General features: G+C 35.9%; 1 protein-coding gene and 1 pseudogene across 1 annotated transcript in view; both read left to right on the top strand.

Moving 5' to 3' along the window:
* Nucleotides 1–21637, top strand: part of LOC126974656 (putative fatty acyl-CoA reductase CG5065) — a 467988-nt gene that overhangs the window by 344844 nt on the left and 101507 nt on the right. The gene's annotated exons all lie outside the window — the stretch shown is intronic.
* Nucleotides 17–7595, top strand: LOC126974659 (cytochrome P450 6B5-like; annotated as a pseudogene).

The raw sequence follows: 21637 nt of genomic DNA, 5'->3' as shown, positions 1-21637 counted from the left end.
ATGTGTACAAACACATGGAACAGTCGCATCGCAGTACTATTACTCAATCACGCCAATCGTAAACGGACGAAGTGTGGAGCTCTTAAAGCAAACAACTTTAACCTGACACCAGTGCGTGGTCGGAAGTACCAGAAAGTTGGACCAAGAGGAAGGCAGACGGCACCGTCGGTACGATGATCTTCATAGTGCTCGCACTGTGCGCTCTCATAACGCTTTACCTGTATGGAACCAGAAACCATTCCTATTGGAAAAAGAGAGGCGTCGTATATGAAAACCCATTACCGTTTGTTGGCAATGACTTAAAGCAGATACTTATGTTGCGCAACATCACGGATATCTCAGCCGATCTATATTTCAAGTTCCCAAACGAGAGAGTTGTTGGCTCATACCGAGGAAGCAGGCCTGTGCTCATCGTCAGAGATCCCGAGATTATAAAGAGAATCCTGGTGACCGACTTCAATTACTTCTATCCGCGCGGCCTCAACTCTCACAAGAGCGTGATAGAGCCCATGTTGCGAAACCTGTTCTTCGCGGATGGTGACATATGGCGCCTGCTGCGGCAGCGGCTGACGCCAGCGTTCTCGAGCGGCAAGCTGCGGGCGATGTTCCCTCTCATCGCGGAGCGAGCCGAGCTGCTACAGACGCGCGTCCTCGGCCACGCCTCGGGGGGTGGCGGCGTGGTGGACGCTAGAGACCTCATGGCTCGGTACACCACGGATTTCATCGGCGCTTGTGGCTTCGGACTCGATACTGACGCGCTGCAAGACGATAACTCTGAATTTAGAAATCTGGGAAAAAAAATCTTCGCTTTTGATATTAAGCGTTTTTTCCTTGATGTGCTCAAGTAATGTTTCCCAAATCTGTTGAAAAATATTAAACTCCTGGCAGGAATAGAGAGACATGTTATTCATCTTTTGAATTTGGTTTTGCGACAACGTAATTATAAGCCTTCCGGAAGAAATGATTTTATAGACCTTCTTATAAAATGTCAAGAGCAGGGAACGATTGTGGATGATTCGATAGAAAAGTTTAAAGATGACGGAACCCCGGAGACTGCGCGACTTGAAATGGATGTTGAGCTGATGGCCGCTCAGATGTTCGTGTTCTTTGCGGCCGGTTTCGAGACCTCCTCATCAGCCACCAGCTTCACTCTCAACGAGCTGGCTCACAACCCGCGAGTGCAGGCCCGGGCCCAGGAGGAGGTGGATCGAGTACTGGCCAAGTACGATAACAAGCTCACCTACGATGCCGTCAAAGAGATGACGTATCTGGAGTGGACCCTCAAGGAGGGTATGCGCGTGTTCCCTTCTTTAGGGTTCTTAATACGTGAATGTGCCCGGAAATATACCTTTAAAGAATTGGGTTTCTCTGTGGATGAAGGCGTGAGAATTATAATTCCTGTGCAAGCACTCCATAACGACCCGCAGTATTTTGATGAACCAGCAGAATTTCGACCGGAGCGATTTGGTCCAGATTCGTTTAGTGAAAAAAATAAATATGTTTACCTTCCATTTGGCGCAGGCCCCAGAGCATGTATAGGTAAGTTTACAAACATAATCTACGATACAGGTCATGTTGTCTGAGAGGTTAATGATTACTGCCAGTTTATTATATTAGGAAATAGTGTAGTGGAGGTATTTTTTTAAAATACATTTCAAATACTTGACTAATACTCTAAATAGTTTCACATGCTTAATATTGTTATGAGTCGAGTTCAAATTTTATGGATCTTGTCGGTGATTTAGGGTTAGTCTAGAGTAACTCCAACTGATTGATACCACAGATTGGGAATAGAGCGGTTCCGTCAGACTATTTAAATTATATATATGATTGTATCTGTATATTTTAGATATAATTTTATAATAAAAAGGGCGCCTTGCGCTATTGCTTCTTGCGCCCGTTCTTCTCGGGTCTGAGGCATTCATTTCCGAATGGTTAGAAGTTTTTGCCTTTCATTAACGGTAGTTTTCAATAACCTATCTATCCTTAGTTTTACTTATTAGAGGTAGACAAATCTATCCTTTTACGCTTTTTTACGTTTCAATAACGTATCGACAGATAGCATTGGACTTTAACTAATATTATAACTATGTTGGACATAACTATGAATAGATAAAATCTTGTCATTAAACGGTGATAGCAATGTATCCATAACTGGAGATACGTTATTGGAAACGGTCGTAAGTGATTTCATATCCTATATTGAATGAAAATATTTGAATTTGAATGTGATAAAAATCTCTGATGTTTTTAGTCCCGACTCAAAAATCTATTCTGATGCAGTTCTAAGCTATAAATAATTATGCCAAGGAACCTTATAATTTTTTTTTAATTTGACAGAGCGAATGAATCTAAGCGCTAGGTCTAAACAATTTGTTTTCTTAAAGTGATGTCCCTCACTTCTGGGATTGATTATTGTAATCGTTTTTTGAACGTTGCGGGACTCCAATCCGCGCTTCTCAGAACTGAGCCAAACGTTCGAGTGACGCATGGATCGTAAATCATGGTAACGAAAAAGTTGAACAAAAGTTCAACTCTCAGGTAACTCTGCTTATTTCTCGCACAGTATTCAGTATAGTCTGGCAGTTGTTCACAAGTTTTGAAACTGTTCAGTTTGAGTCTTTAGCGGACAGAGCCGCCTGACTATCTATAGCCATCCCATATATATTCAGGATATAAATACACCTGCAGACGTATTCGCTGTGTTATTATTGCTAAGGTAGTATGAAATTACAGGAAAGTTTAAGTGTGTGAGTATGCTTCGTAGAATACTAGAATCAGCATACTAGGTACTGTTCGAAATCTACACAACCCAGATATTAATAACAGATATACTAGTGGGAGGCTCTTTGCACAGAATGCCGGCTAGATTATGGCTACCACAACGGTGCCTATTTCTACCATGAAGCCGTAACGTGTAAACATGATTGTGTTTCACACTGAAGAGCGCCGACATTATTGAAATTACTGGACAAATGACACTTATGTCTCTCGAGTGCAATCGTAGTGCCGCTCAGAATTTTTGGGTATTTCAAGAATCCTGAGCGACACTTCATTGTTATAGGCAGGGCGTATCAATTACCATCAGCTGAACATACTGCTAGTCGTTATTTTCATAAAAAAAATGATAGACGACGGCTAATCGCCTCTATCAATATCAAATAACATCTAGATAGATATCGATTAGGACACATAATTTTTTTAACCCATCAATCGACATTGAATCTGTAATCTATATATCAACATTGAAGCATACACCATACTCGTACGTCTACGTATTCTTAATGCGACACTAAATGCCGGCGACCTTGAGCGATATGAGTCCACGGCTCCTATGTAACAAAGCCAATATTTTAAAAATCCTTGCGTCGAAAATGTAACATTTTAACAGGCGCAAACGTCGTTTAAATGTTACATTCGTTTATTCAGGATGGTTTCCCCTCATACTATTATAGCGTATACATCCGACTGGAAAACGGAGGCAAGATTTCCCAAGTTGACAGATCTGCCAAATTTGGGGCACTCTCCGAAGATTCCATAGCCAACGACGAGCGGTCACTCTACGATACCGTGAACATTATAACATCATATACACATATTTCTATAGATGGTGGTGACTGGTGATAACCTATTACTAGCGTATCCCAATGCGCCACATAATCAGTCTATCAGACTAAACCTTGGTGGGTAAATAAAGGTATGGGGGCTTAATTTTACTTATTCTGTATTCAAAATAATTTTGCTTGATAATGATGGTATCCGAATTTTGTTTAGTTAATGATCTACGCGCATTGAAAAGCTATCTAGTTTGTACTCTTCTTGTGCTTTTCCCGTGGGGTGAGAACGACCAATCTGCTTGCCAAGCGTGTCGATTATGGCAAAACCCCATGGCTATGTGCTATCTCCTACACTGTTTCTTCTGCATTTCAATGATATGTTGGAGGCGTCCAATATTGCTATGCAGACGACAGTACTGGTGATGCTGTATATACGAGCTGTGCAGGTCTCTCTCGGAAAATTGTCGACCAGTGCCGGGAGAAACTTGTGTCTTTTATCGAGTCCTCTCTTGAGAAGGTCGCTGAATGGGGTAAAATGATTTTTTTGTCCTTGTCCAATTTAGCCCCCTGAAGACTCAAGTTTGCAAGTGGTAAACACCACTAAAAAAGCCCATTTCTCGTATCTCCGCTTCTTGATAACACTTCCCGTAAAGCCTCGCCTAGTATCGGAATTCTGGGTGCCGAAATCTCAAGCGTTTGCCAATTCCGCAGTCATTTAGAAGGCAAAGTCGATCTGGTTTCCGAAGCTAAAATCAGCTCATACTAAATTTATATGGGAGTGTTTAATATCAAAAATTTGGATTGTTCTCGTTTGATTAAAAGTTAAAAAAAGTTAATGATATCATTTTACTAATTAAGTAACGTTTTTTCGATATCAGTTTAAAGTTATTTGATATCTGTAATAGTTACGGAATAATCGCTTGGTCACCCTTAACGATTATACCAAGAGTAGCGATCAAGATCCCAAGTCATGAATTTATGTAAATTTACGTAATTTTTCTTTACATTCGGGGACAGTTTATGTATCAAATAGAATGGATTCTTGTACGAGCCAATTTTGGTTTGGAGGATGTTAGATTACTCATGAAGTCAATATTAGGTCAAATCTAAGTCATCATATTATATTAGTAAAAGAACGAAAGAAATAATATAAGCGCGCGAAATACGTACGCTCCTATTAAAATCCAGAAACTATACTATCAAGTCATAAAAGTCACGGAGCGGGAGTGATCCCCCGCATAGTGTTATTAAGGCTGCTAAATCCCAAGAAATCACCAAAATAGCGCATAGTTGAAACCGTTTCACGACGGTTTATATAAAGCTTATATTTTACAAATAAGAATTGTATATCTACAGAATATGGGAACAAAATTCATTTTTTCGTTACATTTCTATGTTTTATAGAGAGTGCGAAAAAAATCACCCAAATACCCTTAACTTTACAGTTGGAGCCATGCTAATCATTCAATCTAGATAAAAATTGTACGAAAATCTATTAATTGTACAACAATACTCTTAAACGTGACATATTTTTGTTATTTTTGTAAAGAAAATTGTATAATGCTTGTAATAAATTAAAAATGCTTCTAATTCGGAATTGAAACTATGGCGATCTTGTACGGGAGAGGTAACCTAGCTCCTCTCTCGATTCCTCAAGGCCGTTGGCTCAGTCCCCAACCTTAAGGCGACACTAAATGCTAGCAACCTTGAGCGATATGGGTTCACGGCTGCCGGCCCGCGATCTATGTAACAAATCCAACATTTTCAATATTCTTGCGTGGAAATCGTAATATTTTAACAGGCGCAAACAGTTTATAAGCTTACAATTCTCATTATTGATTACTAATCTGAATAAATGTACCTACACAAAAAAAGTACAAGCTATATAAATACCTTTTCTGAGAATAGTACTAAACAAGTGCGTCATGGTGAGAAAAAACTTGTTTAACTGCAATGAAAAGTGGTAGTTCAAAATAGTTCTAAAGTGTTAACTATAACCAACAACAAACATTAGAAACCTACAAATAAGCCTTAAGGGTATGTGTTATATGATAAAATAGTGTTCATAGCACCAAATGGTGTATTTTCACTAATAAACTTGTCTAAAAATGCCTTGTTTGCGTGTTTTTTGCTTACCCTTCGCCTTAATGAAATGTCCATGAGTCAGTGTGCGTGTTACTTGCAGGCGAGCGGCTGGGACTAATGCAGTCCGTGGCGGGTCTTGCGGCGGTGCTGGCGCAGTGTTCGGTATCGCCGGCTCCCCGCGCCCCGCGCACTCCGCTGTCCCACCCAGCGTCCGGCATCACGCAAAACGTCGTCGGCGGCGTCCCGCTTGTATTCACAACCAGGAATTAAAATATATATGCTGACCCGGCAAACGTTGTTTTGCCATATAAATTGTATTGTACTTTTCCTTGCTAGTTGATAAGAGATGGCGCTAGTTGTATTCATTAGTAACAATCACACTTCTTTTTTATTTTGTATAATTCACACTATACTTTTATAAATTATAGCCTATATGTTATTCTGGTGTGTAAGCTATATTATTGTAAAGTTTCATCATAATCTATTCAGTAGATTTTGCGTTAAAGAAGTTCAAACATACATCCAGACATACAAACTTTCACATTTATAATATTAGTAGGATATAAAGACACTGCTATGCATTATTTTTATAAACGCACGTTTTCAAACTTAGCTATGATTTTTAGGATGTGAAATTGTTAAAATTTGATAACATTTTATACAAAGGAACATGGAAGGTGGAAAGCGCAGTTCTGACTTGATATTCTTTTGAGTAAATGGATAAGAATGTATTCTTGAGAAAAAATTATTTCTAGAATAAGAATGAATGAAGGGATCATTCTAATTAGAATAAAGAAAGCATTTCAGGTGCTAAGAGCTGTAATAAATAGCCTAACGATTACTTATTAAAATAGGATATAGGTACTAAGAAGTATACTCTTAACGTGTCTTAACGTGTACTTGAAAATAAAATCCATGGACAGAGGAAATGCAATAGTTGATATGGGGAAATGGTAGATGATATGGAGAAATGATCTTCATTTTATTACGAACCTTTCAGAAAAGAAAAGTCATAATTTGCAAAAAACCAAGTCTCGCAACTCAGTTCTTCTGCCGTGAAAAGTTGTAAGATCCATGTTATACCGAGTTGGTCAATTAATTCAGTCCCTACTTAAGGGTCCTTCTGTCTTAAGTTATTACGTCATTATTAATTAGCTAACTGAGCAACATCCAGTGACCATATCAATATTAAAAATATTTTGTTCTAAATAAATAGATAAACTTAACCATCGCATGAAAACATAGAGTATCTTTTTTTTATTAAAACACAATGTATCTCTCAGTATCATATTCTATTAATTTTTTTATTTATTTATTTAGGGGCTTTTATATGTATGTACATCTCAGCTCCATTATAATCTAAGTACATGAACACTAAAACGAAACAAAAACTAAAAAGAAAAACAAAAATTTTAACTTAACAAACTAAAAAAAGTTGATAAAAGGAAAAGCAAGTTATACAGTCTTCAACATTCTATTAAAATAGATTGCTTAGTGTAATGGCCAAGTCAATCTATTTATTTTAATCATAAAATATTTTCAATATTTATATGGTCACTATAAGATGTTATTAGGTTAGCTAATTACCCTATTATTAATTATTATTATATTAAGACCGAAAGATCCTTTCATGAAGTGTGCAGAATTTTTGTTTTTTTTTAGAAGTTTTACCCAATATTTGGTAAGAAGCTATTTATATTTAGACTATATTTAAGGATATTATAATAGTCTGACATATAGTTTTTGTTGATGTAAATTCTACTTAAAATGGCGTCCATACATATTTAATAAGGTCTTTGAAGCGTCGTTTCCATTGTTTGTTTTTATTGTTTATTTATTTTGGAACATGTTGAAAGTAATTTTTTCCAAATATAGCATATTTACATTTTATATCATACACAACCGATCTCACAACCAAGGTCGATGAAGGTCAATGGATTCTTCTTAGTCTTTCGGAAGTCCAGTCAGTCAGTGAATGACAAAATTATGAAACGTTGTAGTCAACGTGTTTTAAGCTACTGGTTCAAATTTAATGAAATTTAAAATATATCGTGCTTAAACAATACTTGCTTGTTACTGAAAATTCAGGCTTCTAGTTTTATCCACAGCGAAGTTATAGGGGATCGAAAATGGCCTGAACCCTTTCGAGAAAAGGATGGTACGGCTGTACTGCTTGCTCGACTTGGTGGGGTACTGCCCTTCCTCCAGATTGCCGAGTAAGATGAACTACAACAGATATTATAATCATCTGCGGTGATCACTTACCATCAAGTAATCTGAATGTGTGCTAAAGACGGAGCTTAAACCGCTTGGTGGTTCTTTTATTGCAACCCCTACTATGAGATTGAAAAGAAATATTATCTTTACTAAGAAATTTTTACAACAAATTTGATGTCAATATGTTGTCTCAAGAGTGGGTCAGGGATTATAAAGTAATACACAGCTTAAAGGAACGATCCTTTATTTGTGTTCACTTCCACGAACTTGCACTTCGCCGTTCTGCCGCTGTTCCACTTGCAGATGGTGGTGCCTTCAGCAAATCACACTGCACCGAACACTCGTTCTCTTCTATCTTCTTCTCACTGAATCACTTTTCATACTTTTCGCTACTTCTTCTTCTCTTCCTACTTTTCCTTTTCAGAAAATTTATTGAATTAGGCGTTACTTTGCGGAAATCCATAATTATACAAATGATTTAAGTTTTCTTTAGTGTTAATTCCGCCAATATTTGTTTTTAAAACAATTCGACACGTGTTTCGCCTCGAGTTTAGCAGTCTTTTGCCAGATTTTGGCGAGACAACACGTCCTGAGGATGCCTCGTGTAGAGGCGAAACACGTGTCGAATTGTTTTAAAAACAAATATTGGCGGAATTAACACTAAAGAAAACTTAAATCATTTGTATATTTTCCTTTTCACTTTCGAGTCAGAACTAGAACTGCCTGAACTTTGTTTTTTTTTTGCGCTCAGCCAAAGGGAAAGAACTACCCCTCCGCGATAACAACGGGAGGGAAGTGGGGAATGCTCGTGCATACCCACACAGCCTTAGTCTGCGTTGGTTATGTGGGACTAAAGTAAAACCTAAGTGCTTACCCACTAAACACCATCTGAGGTTGGTTTTGGGCAAGTCCCCTCTAGACCTTTCTTAGGTAGAGAGAGTATCCCCGCTGGGATAACCGTAGGCCACGCTTACTAACGGCTTTTATACCCTCGGATCTGTTCTATGTTCAAAACGATCCTCTTCCATCTTTAAATTTAAATTGTACTAGAGATATTAGTAAACATTTTTCCGCTGAGCTATGAGTATTGTTAGCGAAACTGTCGAAATTATCAATGCCTTGAAGTTTGCCAACTCTCGTCATGTACGTCGAAGCGTTGCTATGCGACAATAATATCACGCGCCAGTACCAAAGTACGCACCTTGCCTGCAACTTCAAGAGGTCTGGCTTTCACTCTAGCAAGTGATACCTGTGATAGTCGATACTATTTATTGATCAGCTTCCGCGTTAAGTTAGTGCTTCTATGTCTTTGCTTTCAGTACTCAACAAAACGATTTAATACCAAGACATTTTTACATCTCTGCGCTTACGGAATCAAATCTGGGATTCAAACAAAATCCTTCAAGTCAAGGCTTGGAAACCAAAAAAAAAAATTATCAGAAATGAAATTTATTTATGGCGTCTAATATATATATATAAGAGATTTCCACGTATATAGTCACTCATCACGATATCTCTGGAACCATTAGAGCTAAAGACTTCAAATTTGGTAGAAATATTCTTTTCACCGAGTAGAGGTCAACTAAGAACGGATTTTCGGAAATTTCACCCGCAACAGTTTTTATTTTATTATGAACAGAACAACGTCTGTCGGGTCAGCTAGTACAGTATACATTATAGATATTAAATTTATTGTAGTGTCTTCTATTCGGCTAATTTAAATTAGCATGCAAAACGTTTACTTAAAATTAAAAAATCCTTAACACTATAAAAATTTTTTTGTTTCTGTTGTAAGTTTCTTGTTTCTAGAGGTAGATGGTTAAATAATTTTATACCTTAATAGTAGCAACGCAATGGCGTTGCTACTTTTGAGATATAATGTTGTTCTGGGACAGTGGCCATAAACCAGTCTATCCGCTAATCTGGTGGAACGAGGATTCAATTGAATGGCTCTTTTAAATAAATGATTACTTTGTTTTTCAAATTTACACGCTTCAAATATAAACGTATTGGGCAATGGCAAAATGTTTAACTTTTTAAATAAGTCTTTACATGAATAGGTCGGACCATCTCTTCATATACAACGAATAAATTTTTTTTGAGCAACAAATGCTTGATGTACTCCTGTACCATTTCCTCAGATGAGAAGACCGTATCTGAGTACTGAAGCGACATATCCATGGTACGCCATTAATGATAACATATTAGAAGTCATTCTCCTGAGTCTTATGAGGACATACACAAAACTATAAATTTTAGAGCATACTTAGTCAATGTGATCAGAGAAATTAATATCCTTATGTAAGATTACACCTAAAAATATAGTACTGTCAACTTTTTCAATATTTATTCTATTATAATTAATATTAAGATCAGTTTGTCTACGTCCTTTTACACAAAATTGCATATACCTTGTTTTCAAAAAATTCACAACTAAATCATTAATATCAAGCCTACTAATAATTTTCAGTTCAGTTAATGTTCGATTAATATTCAATTAGATTATCAGTATTAGAGGACATGAGAATCGATATATCATTAGCATATATAAAAAAACGGTGTTGAATTATTTTTTCAAAGTCAAAAAATTTAAATTATAAACAACAAAGGACCTAAAACAGTTCCCTGAGGAACTCCAGTTTTACAGTTGAAATAGGATGACTGATGAGTTATTACTTCTTGCTTTACGTTTACCACGTTTATTTGCGTATATTGCCTGCGTCCATTTAAATATGATTTAAACCAAGATAAAGCAGGGATTCTAATGCCATACCGTTCCATTTTTCCTAATAAAATATCGTGACTTACGAAATCGAAAGCTTTGGACATGTCAAGATATAGAACAGTTGCCTGTTTTTTTCAATCAAGATTCTCAGTAACTTCAATAGGTTAAAAATGGCAAGGGAAGTAGACTTACCCTTTTGAAATCCATATTGATTTGGTAAAATAATATTAAATTTTAGACAATAATTCATTAGTCTTAAGTACATACATTTCTCGAAAATCTTAGCAAAGATAGACATAGAGAAGAGTTGTTGGACGGTAATTAGATATATCTGTTTAATTTCTCTTTTTAAAAAGTGGTATTGTACGTGACTCTTTCAACATATCCGGGTAAGTACCTGTTCCGAAGGATAAATTGACCAGATAAGTCAAAACACTTAGGATCGCAATTCCAGACTTTTTTAATATTTATGCAAAGAGCATAAATTTCATCTAGCCCACAAGCATTGGTATTCTTTAGTTGCTTTACTACTTCTGCAATTTCTAGCTCACTGAATGGCATAACAAAGAAAGAGTTAGGCACTAAGTCTACAGCCTAGCAGCATCACCTGGGGAACTTTTGGATTGAGGTTTGATTGGTAAATTACAAAAATAGTTATTAAATTCGGTTACCATGATAGATGGATCAGAAGTCTCAACATTTGAGGTTTTCAAGACTGAAACATCGATCACAGGAGGTGCATAAGTGCTTTCTTCTTTTATATTAGACCAAGATGTTCTAGCTACATTTTTACTTGATTTGAGAAGATTACCTACACTATTACGTTCAGACTTGCATATGCAATTCCTCAATAGTTTAGAGTAGGGTAAATATTTTTTTCTTATTTTTTGAGCTTCTATGCCTGTAATATTCAGAACGCAGCTTTCGCTTGACTTTACTACTATTTCTAAGCCCTCTAGTTATCCACTTAGGTCCTGACAATTTATTGGATACTCTAATACGAATCTTAGGGAAGCATTGGTTGTACCGAAGACAAAAAAGTTCATGAAAACTATTTAATGCTTTGTTTGTATATTTTTCAGTTAAAATATCAGAAAAACTTAAACTTTGCAAATATGACACAAACTTGTTTTGATTTTTTGATTTGTCAATGTGATCAGAGAAATTAATATCCTTATCTAAGATTACACCTAAAAATATAGTACTGTCAACTTTTTCAATATTTATTCTATTATTCAATATTAAGATCAGTTTGTCTACGTCCTTTTACACAAAATCGCAAATACCTTGTTTTCAATAAATTCACAACTAAATCATTATTATCAAGCCAATTAATAATTTTCAGTTCAGTTAATGTTCGATTAATATTCAATTAGATTATCAGTATTAGAGGACATAATAATCGATATATCATTAGCATATATAAAAAAACGGTGTTGAATTATTTTTTCAAAGTCAAAAAATTTAAATTATAAACAACAAAGGACCTAAAACAGTTCCCTGAGGAACTCCAGTTTTACAGTTGAAATAGGATGACTGATGAGTTATTACTTCTTGCTTTACGTTTACCACGTTTATTTGCGTATATTGCCTGCGTCCATTTAAATATGATTTAAACCAAGATAAAGCAGGGATTCTAATGCCATACCGTTCCATTTTTCCTAATAAAATATCGTGACTTACGAAATCGAAAGCTTTGGACATGTCAAGATATAGAACAGTTGCCTGTTTTTTTCAATCAAGATTCTCAGTAACTTCAATAGGTTAAAAATGGCAAGGGAAGTAGACTTACCCTTTTGAAATCCATATTGATTTGGTAAAATAATATTAAATTTTAGACAATAATTCATTAGTCTTAAGTACATACATTTCTCGAAAATCTTAGCAAAGATAGACATAGAGAAGAGTTGTTGGACGGTAATTAGATATATCTGTTTAATTTCTCTTTTTAAAAAGTGGTATTGTACGTGACTCTTTCAACATATCCGGGTAAGTACCTGTTCCGAAGGATAAATTGACCAGATAAGTCAAAACACTTAGGATCGCAATTCCAGACTTTTTTAATATTTATGCAAAGAGCATAAATTTCATCTAGCCCACAAGCATTGGTATTCTTTAGTTGCTTTACTACTTCTGCAATTTCTAGCTCACTGAATGGCATAACAAAGAAAGAGTTAGGCACTAAGTCTACAGCCTAGCAGCATCACCTGGGGAACTTTTGGATTGAGGTTTGATTGGTAAATTACAAAAATAGTTATTAAATTCGGTTACCATGATAGATGGATCAGAAGTCTCAACATTTGAGGTTTTCAAGACTGAAACATCGATTACAGGAGGTGCATAAGTGCTTTTTCTTTTATATTAGACCAAGATGTTCTAGCTACATTTTTACTTGATTTGAGAAGATTACCTACACTATTACGTTCAGACTTGCATATGCAATTCCTCAATAGTTTAGAGTAGGCTAAATATTTTTTTCTTATTTTTTGAGCTTCTATGCCTGTAATATTCAGAACGCAGCTTTCGCTTGACTTTACTACTATTTCTAAGCCCTCTAGTTATCCACTTAGGTCCTGACAATTTATTGGATACTCTAATACGAATCTTAGGGAAGCATTGGTTGTACCGAAGACAAAAAAGTTCATGAAAACTATTTAATGCTTTGTTTGTATATTTTTCAGTTAAAATATCAGAAAAACTTAAACTTTGCAAATATGACACAAACTTGTTTTGATTTTTTGATTTGTCAATGTGATCAGAGAAATTAATATCCTTATCTAAGATTACACCTAAAAATATAGTACTGTCAACTTTTTCAATATTTATTCTATTATTCAATATTAAGATCAGTTTGTCTACGTCCTTTTACACAAAATCGCAAATACCTTGTTTTCAATAAATTCACAACTAAATCATTATTATCAAGCCAATTAATAATTTTCAGTTCAGTTAATGTTCGATTAATATTCAATTAGATTATCAGTATTAGAGGACATAAGAATCGATATATCATTAGCATATATAAAAAAACGGTGTTGAATTATTTTTTCAAAGTCAAAAAATTTAAATTATAAACAACAAAGGACCTAAAACAGTTCCCTGAGGAACTCCAGTTTTACAGTTGAAATAGGATGACTGATGAGTTATTACTTCTTGCTTTACGTTTACCACGTTTATTTGCGTATATTGCCTGAGTCCATTTAAATATGATTTAAACCAAGATAAAGCAGGGATTCTAATGCCATACCTTTCCATTTTTCCTAATAAAATATCGTGACTTACGAAATCCAAAGCTTTGGACATGTCAAGATATAGAACAGTTGCCTGTTTTTTTCAATCAAGATTCTCAGTAACTGACTTCAATAGGTTAAAAATGGCAAGGGAAGTAGACTTACCCTTTTGAAATCCATATTGATTTGGTAAAATAATATTAAATTTTAGACAATAATTCATTAGTCTTAAGTACATACATTTCTCGAAAATCTTAGCAAAGATAGACATAGAGAAGAGTTGTTGGACGGTAATTAGATATATCTGTTTAATTTCTCTTTTTAAAAAGTGGTATTGTACGTGACTCTTTCAACATATCCGGGTAAGTACCTGTTCCGAAGGATAAATTGACCAGATAAGTCAAAACACTTAGGATCGCAATTCCAGACTTTTTTAATATTTATGCAAAGAGCATAAATTTCATCTAGCCCACAAGCATTGGTATTCTTTAGTTGCTTTACTACTTCTGCAATTTCTAGCTCACTGAATGGCATAACAAAGAAAGAGTTAGGCACTAAGTCTACAGCCTAGCAGCATCACCTGGGGAACTTTTGGATTGAGGTTTGATTGGTAAATTACAAAAATAGTTATTAAATTCGGTTACCATGTTAGATGGATCAGAAGTCTCAACATTTGAGGTTTTCAAGACTGAAACATCGATTACAGGAGGTGCATAAGTGCTTTTTCTTTTATATTAGACCAAGATGTTCTAGCTACATTTTTACTTGATTTGAGAAGATTACCTACACTATTACGTTCAGACTTGCATATGCAATTCCTCAATAGTTTAGAGTAGGCTAAAAATTTTTTTCTTATTTTTTGAGCTTCTATGCCTGTAATATTAAGAACGCAGCTTTTGCTTGACTTTCCTACTATTTCTAAGCCCTCTAGTTATCCACTTAGGTCCTGACAATTTATTGGATACTCTAATACGAATCTTAGGGAAGCATTGGTTGTACCGAAGACAAAAAAGTTCATGAAAACTATTTAATGCTTTGTTTGTATATTTTTCAGTTAAAATATCAGAAAAACTTAAACTTTGCAAATATGACACAAACTTGTTTTGATTTTCTAATGAAAAATCTTTTTTTATCACATACCAATGCCTCAGAATTTCTGACTTTCTTTTTATGGGAAAACGCACAATTTTTGCAGTTTTATGGTCTGACAGGTGTAAATGTTCAACTCTTCTTTTTATGTCTTTTACATTACTTATTATAAAATACATTACTTTTATAATAAGTAATACAAACATAAAACAGCGACATGAGGACCCTCTTGTCGTTGTATTTATGTCTGAAGTTAAATTATAGGTATCCAAAACACTTTGAAGGTACTCTTATTTTGACTCAGGCGTTTCCACTAGCGTATTTATGTTAAAATTGCCTGTAATCACAATTTTTTTCCTTTTGTTTTTAAAAATAAGATCATGCAGTAAGCACTCCAATTTATATACAAATTTAAATGCGATTTTTTTTATTACTATTGTATATACAAATTATGATTAAGTTACACCAAGTAACCTCAACAGCACAGATCTCAAAAATATTATTTTCTAAATATTTATTTGCTTGAACGGTATTTCCTTTTTTAAGAGTATACATGAACCTCCTCTTTTAATATTCTTTCTAGAACAAATGGCAGCAACTTCGTAGTTGTGGACTTTAATACTTTTTTCGTCGTGTTTTATAACAAAAGTCTCAGTAAGGCAAATGGCATCTGGACTGATGCCCATGTCTGATAGTTTATGTATTGCATTTTCTTTTCCTCCTTCTTGGCTAAAACACTTGCTATGTTTTGATGTAACAATTGAAAATCACTAATGATTTTCTGTTTATCTTTTTCTATTAATATACTATTTTTATCAAATGTACTATTACCTATTTTCTTACCTTCAGTATTGAAGTTTATGAACATAGACAACTTATTGTTAGATTTTGTTCTACCTTTTTGCTTAAGTTTAAGGTTTTTGGTTACTTTAGTTTATTTTAAAGATTTTTTTGTATTATACGCCTAACTACCTTCATCAGCGAATCATTTGACTGATGTAGTTGTTGAGTCTTATACTTGTTTCATAAAATCGTGAAGTTAGAAAGAGAATCAGAAAAAACTTGAAACATTATAAATTATAATGCAACACATTAAGAGGGGACGCTAGCAGCGTTATTCCATACAAACGTATTCCCCTTTTTTCTCCCTGGATAATGCTTCTAGAGAGGAGATTTTTGTCTCTACGTTTTGTTTTTTTCTGAAATTAGAAAATGCCATTTTAATACCGCCCTGTTCAGACGAATACGTAACAATTTTAAAATTATTGTATTAAAAATTTTGTATGGTAGGTTAAATATTCTAGGGGAAAACAGGGGAATACGAAATCTATATTTCGTCAAAATTTTGTAGGTAAAATCTGTCTGAGCTGCATTTGTCCCTATCGCACTTTTCGGGGGAAGGCTGGAGGTGAGGGACGTTAGTTGGCCAGTCTGGACTCCGGAGTATAACTTATGAGTGATGCACATAATATATTATTTATAGTGAATCAATCACCCATGGGTTTGCTTATCGATTTAGTAGAATTTATTTATGGATAATGGATTTTGTGAATGTGAGATGTATTGTATGTAGTGTATGACTGATGATTATATGAATTTATACAAAATAAATCAATATCAGCTATCAACAGATACATGTATAAATTATACACGCAACCACAAGTATAAGGGCGCGTTTTCACTGACACGGAGCTGGGCGAATCTGAACTTGAATTGATCAATCACAGCTGCTTCCATCAGCGACATGGAGTAGTAATTTTGAGTAGGTAGACTGTGATTGTTCAACTCATGAACCGATAATGTATATATTTATTTTGATATATATAGGTACTATAAACATACTAAAATAAAATATGTAAAAGGGGTGCTTATTATTAAACACAAAACATAGGGAGTATAGTTATTTTTCAAATAATTAAGTAATTTATTATATCATTATTTCTACTCTTCTCCGTACAGGTAAATTTCTTGGATTACGACCGTCAATCAATTCGGGTAGCAGGGATTCGTAAAAATGTTTTTTTTTAGTTTTGCATCCACGTTTCGCATAGATCCGTCATCTTTTTCAATTGTTTTATAAAGTTTATTTCCTTAGGGCTCCATAAAATAATATAATAGAATTTTGACTGTGTAAACATGATAAATAAAATGATAAAACATTAGGCCTTTGTCCAGCAGTTAATTTAAGTGAATATTTTCGAAGATATTAAAGATTTAAAATATATATTGATACATAAATTTTTCAGTAGGTAGTGAAAATAATTACCTACTCAAAGACCGATTCAGAAGGCGAGAGCGAGCAGAGTCAAAGAATAGCAACGTTTCAAATCCGTGTATCTATTGATACAGGGTCAGGCCAGGGTCGAAAACTAATTATGAGCGAGTACGGAGTAAGTTGGTAAATGAAACGGGATTTGTGGCGAGCGCGCACACCATCATACGCATTACTCACACAAAACACGGGCTATTCACGCACACAGAGATAGATGTGTTTCGGGCGCAGCGCGACTGCGATAGTGTCTTCAAATACCTATTTTTCAAATTACGCTTGACCCGGGTCCCCTCTTAGTTAACGAGCGACTGGAATAAACATTAAAGTATGAAAATGATACGCACTAAAATATTTACTCGAATAATAATTACATATTATATAATATTTACTCGTATTTTATAAGAATGACGAACTTTGTCAGATGCATAGTAAAAATAATTATTTATGTATACAAATAAATATAAGCTCAGATTTTATACGCAGCCCTGTCACTAGACAAGTTCACAGCTGATGCGTTCTTCTTCTCTATTTACCTTTTTTTTTTGGAAAGGAGGAAAATACATTTACGTTTTGAAGACCCCGAAACGGGGCCCATATGTCGGACTCTGTTGACCGCGTAAGCGAACACCCCCTACCAACTAAAAACCTCTTGCATGCTGTCAGCTCTGAAGGCTTTTAGGCTTTTATAGCGACATAGGACGTGGGCCGTGGAGGCCGCAAAGACTACGCAACAACAGTCGCAGAGCGTTTCCTAAGGAGACTCGAACCTCGGACACGCTGTGTGCTTGTGGGAAGGAGAGTGAATGAAGATGAAAGATGAAGAACACGAGAAAGAAAGTGATGTATTGTGTAATGTATGTGTGTATGAATGTATGGTTGTTGTATGTTTGTATGTATGTATGGTAAATGATTGCGTGCATGTATGTTTGTGTTTGTGTATGTGGTGTATGTCAGTTCGTCAGTCAGTCCTTGTGCGAGTGTGATTGGAGTGAAACGATTACAGGACGAGGACTGACGTCTCGTCGGGTATCAAATCAATGTGTGTGCTTGGTTTTGTCTAATTCGCGGGCCGCTGGCAGTCGTCAGAGTGACGACTGCCAGCGGTTTGCTATGGTTGACCGCGCCTACGCCTGCGAAGGCGGTGTGTGTGCGTCTGTGTCGGTGTTTGTGTTGGTGTCGCGTTCGCGATGGTGATATCGTCACCACGGTCTGCCGTGACGTGCCGGGGACGTCTTAATAGGTTAAGACTATGTGAAGCAGGGTGTACCCACATGCCTTCCTAACCAAGATGTTGGGATGGTTAGGCACCTTGTCAAAGAAGCGTCGCGATATCTCTGTAAAGTGTTGAGCTATCGTCAGAAGTTCAAGATCGCGGTGAAGGTCTACGTTTCGGATGAACCACGGGGCTCCAGTTGCCGTGCGCGTGAATTTATTCTGAACTACTTGCAAACGGTGCAAGTGAAGAGCGAGAATAGAGTGGGATAGAGGACTGAACCCTGTGGCACGCCGCGCCTGATGGGTCAGGGTGAGGAAAGGGTGCCCTCTACTCCTTTCCGGAAGGCGCGATCAGTAAGGTAGGCTTGTATGGTGTACACCAGCCTGTCTGGCTCTCCCAGTTGGTATTGCTTGAATACTAAGCCGTTGTGCCATACCTTGTCGAAGGCCTTTGCGCCATCGAAGAACACGGCTGCCGTGGTAGCGTGGAATTGACGCCGAACTGTATGTCGGGTATCAGGTTAAGCTCCGCAATGTAATGATTAAGACGCGCGAGAATTAGTCTCTATTCTACTAGCTCTATTTCCCTATCTCTTTCTCATCACATACACAGGCATACTCTATGTTGGCCAACAGTACGCACAGCCACCTCTCTGACACCGCGTGCACTCATTTGTCGAGTCAAATAGCGCGTATTTCCCCGGTTTCCTGTAATATATTTCCGACCCTTTTCGGGAAATCACTCCCACAAAATGTCTCCATCAATCGTGAGGAAAGATGCTGTACATCAAAAAACTGAGCATGCCAGTACAAGGTGTCCCATAATTAGCCTACATCCAACAATTATATATTCGAGTTACAATTGGATCGAGATACAATCGTAGTGGAAGCAGATATAAAGTTCAATTTACTTGTTTTTGTCCGGCTTCCTACATTACCACTTTCTTAATGACCTCTTAGAAACAACATTTACATTATAAGCTCAAAATTACTCTTTAGAACAAATAATAAATTTCAGTCAGCCACGACGTAGACCAGTTTAGATATTTCTTTATGGAAACTGGCAGGTAAGTGAGGCAAGCTTTAAGGGCATTAAAGGCATTTATTTTCTCAAAATTTATTCATTTTGGTGTAATTCAATTAAGGTGTTAACTCAACGAAAAGCAATTTTTAGCAAAATAAGCATCTCCTAATAATTGACGTTCTATCTTGTTACGGGAATACGCATCATGCAATTTACCTAAATCGGAACGTAACCTCATCACAATCGTAACTGTAGGTCTACTCTTATTCAACGAAAAACGAAGTTTTGATTGAATTCGAGTGTTTCCTACTACGGCTCCATTCGTTGAGAAGTTTCGTCCCGAACGTCATTGTTTGACATTTCGAATTTCTAAACCTCCTCTAATTCATTTACGCTGCGAACGAAAATTTTAATATGACAGCTGTTTGTTAGGAATTTTAACCTCAGTTTGACGAAACCAAAGATGTTACCTTTTGATTTTCGTTTGTGTGTATTTTGTTGCAAATTAGCTTGGAATGGTTTCAAGAATGCTATTAATCATGGCTGTTCTACGTGAAGAACATTTAGAACGTAGAAGGCATCGGTTCCTTTCCGCTTATGCAATCAATTTAATATTAGCGAAATTCCCGTCTTAGAGTTTGTAGTAAGTTACAGAATAAAATGAATTATAGCATGCTGTGTATTTACTGAACTTTATCATACTTATTCCTTTCTAACAGTAGTCATGAAATAATAAAGCTCAGAACGATAGTTTCATTCATAGTTCCTGTCATTAAAGAAGTAACATTATGATTAATGTGTGCGTGAGCGTCACGTACTAAAATTCGCCAACACGCTCACATGGGTGCAGAGAACGATTTTGGGATCATTTTTGTAATCCAAAATGGCTGCCACGCAAAATTATGATTTCAGCAATATGGATATCGTATCCGAGGTTCTTGAGGGTGCAGAAATCGAATTTGGGATAATTTTTGAAATCCAAGATGGCCGCCATGCAAAATTATGATTTCAACAATATGGATATCGTATCCGAGGTTCTCGAGGCTGCAGATAACGAATTTGGAATCATTTTTGAAATCTATGATGGCCGCCGTGCAAAATAATGATTTGAACAATATGGACATCGTATCCGAGGTTCACGAGGGTGCAAAGAACAAATTTGGGATCATTTTTTAAATCGAAGATGGCTGCGGTGAAAAATTCTTTTGGGGCTATACATATGCGTGGTGGTTATAATGATAACCCTAATGCCAAACAACTTATAGGCATCTTTCAGAAATTGTTGCGCCACATGGAAATAAATCGTTGAAATCAACATTTGCGCGGCGGCCATCTTGGTTTCAAAAATGATCCCAAATTCCTTCTCTGCATCCTCGAGAACTTTGGATACGATATCCATATTGTTGAAATTATAGTTTGGCGCGCGGCCATCTTGGATTTTAAATAAAATAAGGCGCGTAACCGAAAACCGTCACGAATTTCTATAAAATTTCTCTCATACAGATAGATAGATAGATAAAGAAGTAACTCTTCAAAAACATACTGGCGTATTGAAAACCTCCTCCTTTTTTGAAGTCGGTTAAAAAGAAGGCCGTTAATGTTCTCACGAGCTCAATTTTTTCCGAACATAATATGGTAAATTCAGTAATTTAAAAGAAATATTTATAGTAACTATTCAAAGCGCTTAGTTTAAGCCTAATTGAATTAAGATTATAACATCATGTGGCGTCGTACATTATAGTCTCCTATCAATATCTACCAATAAACCCAAAAAACTATCCCAGCGGAGGAACTCGGGGTATATAGTACATTCATAGCTGGCATAGGCCTACTCACGTTCTAAGCGTTATTATTCTATGACAGTAGTGGTATTCCTATCTTTAGTGACATTTATAAGTTTCATTTTTTTTAACAAAAGAACTTACAGCGAACAAAGAGTACTCAGACATATAAATTAAAAGGCGTTCTTTATCGTATGTGCAGCCATTTCAAAAGAAGTACTTATAAAAGAAAAAAAAACGTTTCGTGAAAAAAACAAATAAGTATAAAACTGATACTAACTTGAAACTTTCTCATAGAATGAGTAGAGTAACGGTTAAAACTTAGTATCCCTTAGCACGAATTTGGATGTAAAAATTATTGTAGTTGATAGAGCTTTAGTCCGCGATTATAATGATACCACTCTTATTACAAGGTAATGCACCGTTATCAAGAAAATAACGA

Source organism: Leptidea sinapis, chromosome 33 (genome assembly GCF_905404315.1).
Source record: "Leptidea sinapis chromosome 33, ilLepSina1.1, whole genome shotgun sequence".
Lineage (NCBI taxonomy): Eukaryota > Metazoa > Arthropoda > Insecta > Lepidoptera > Pieridae > Leptidea > Leptidea sinapis.
The sequence above is the reverse complement of the archived record's forward strand: the minus strand, read 5'-3'. Positions and strand labels throughout refer to the sequence as shown.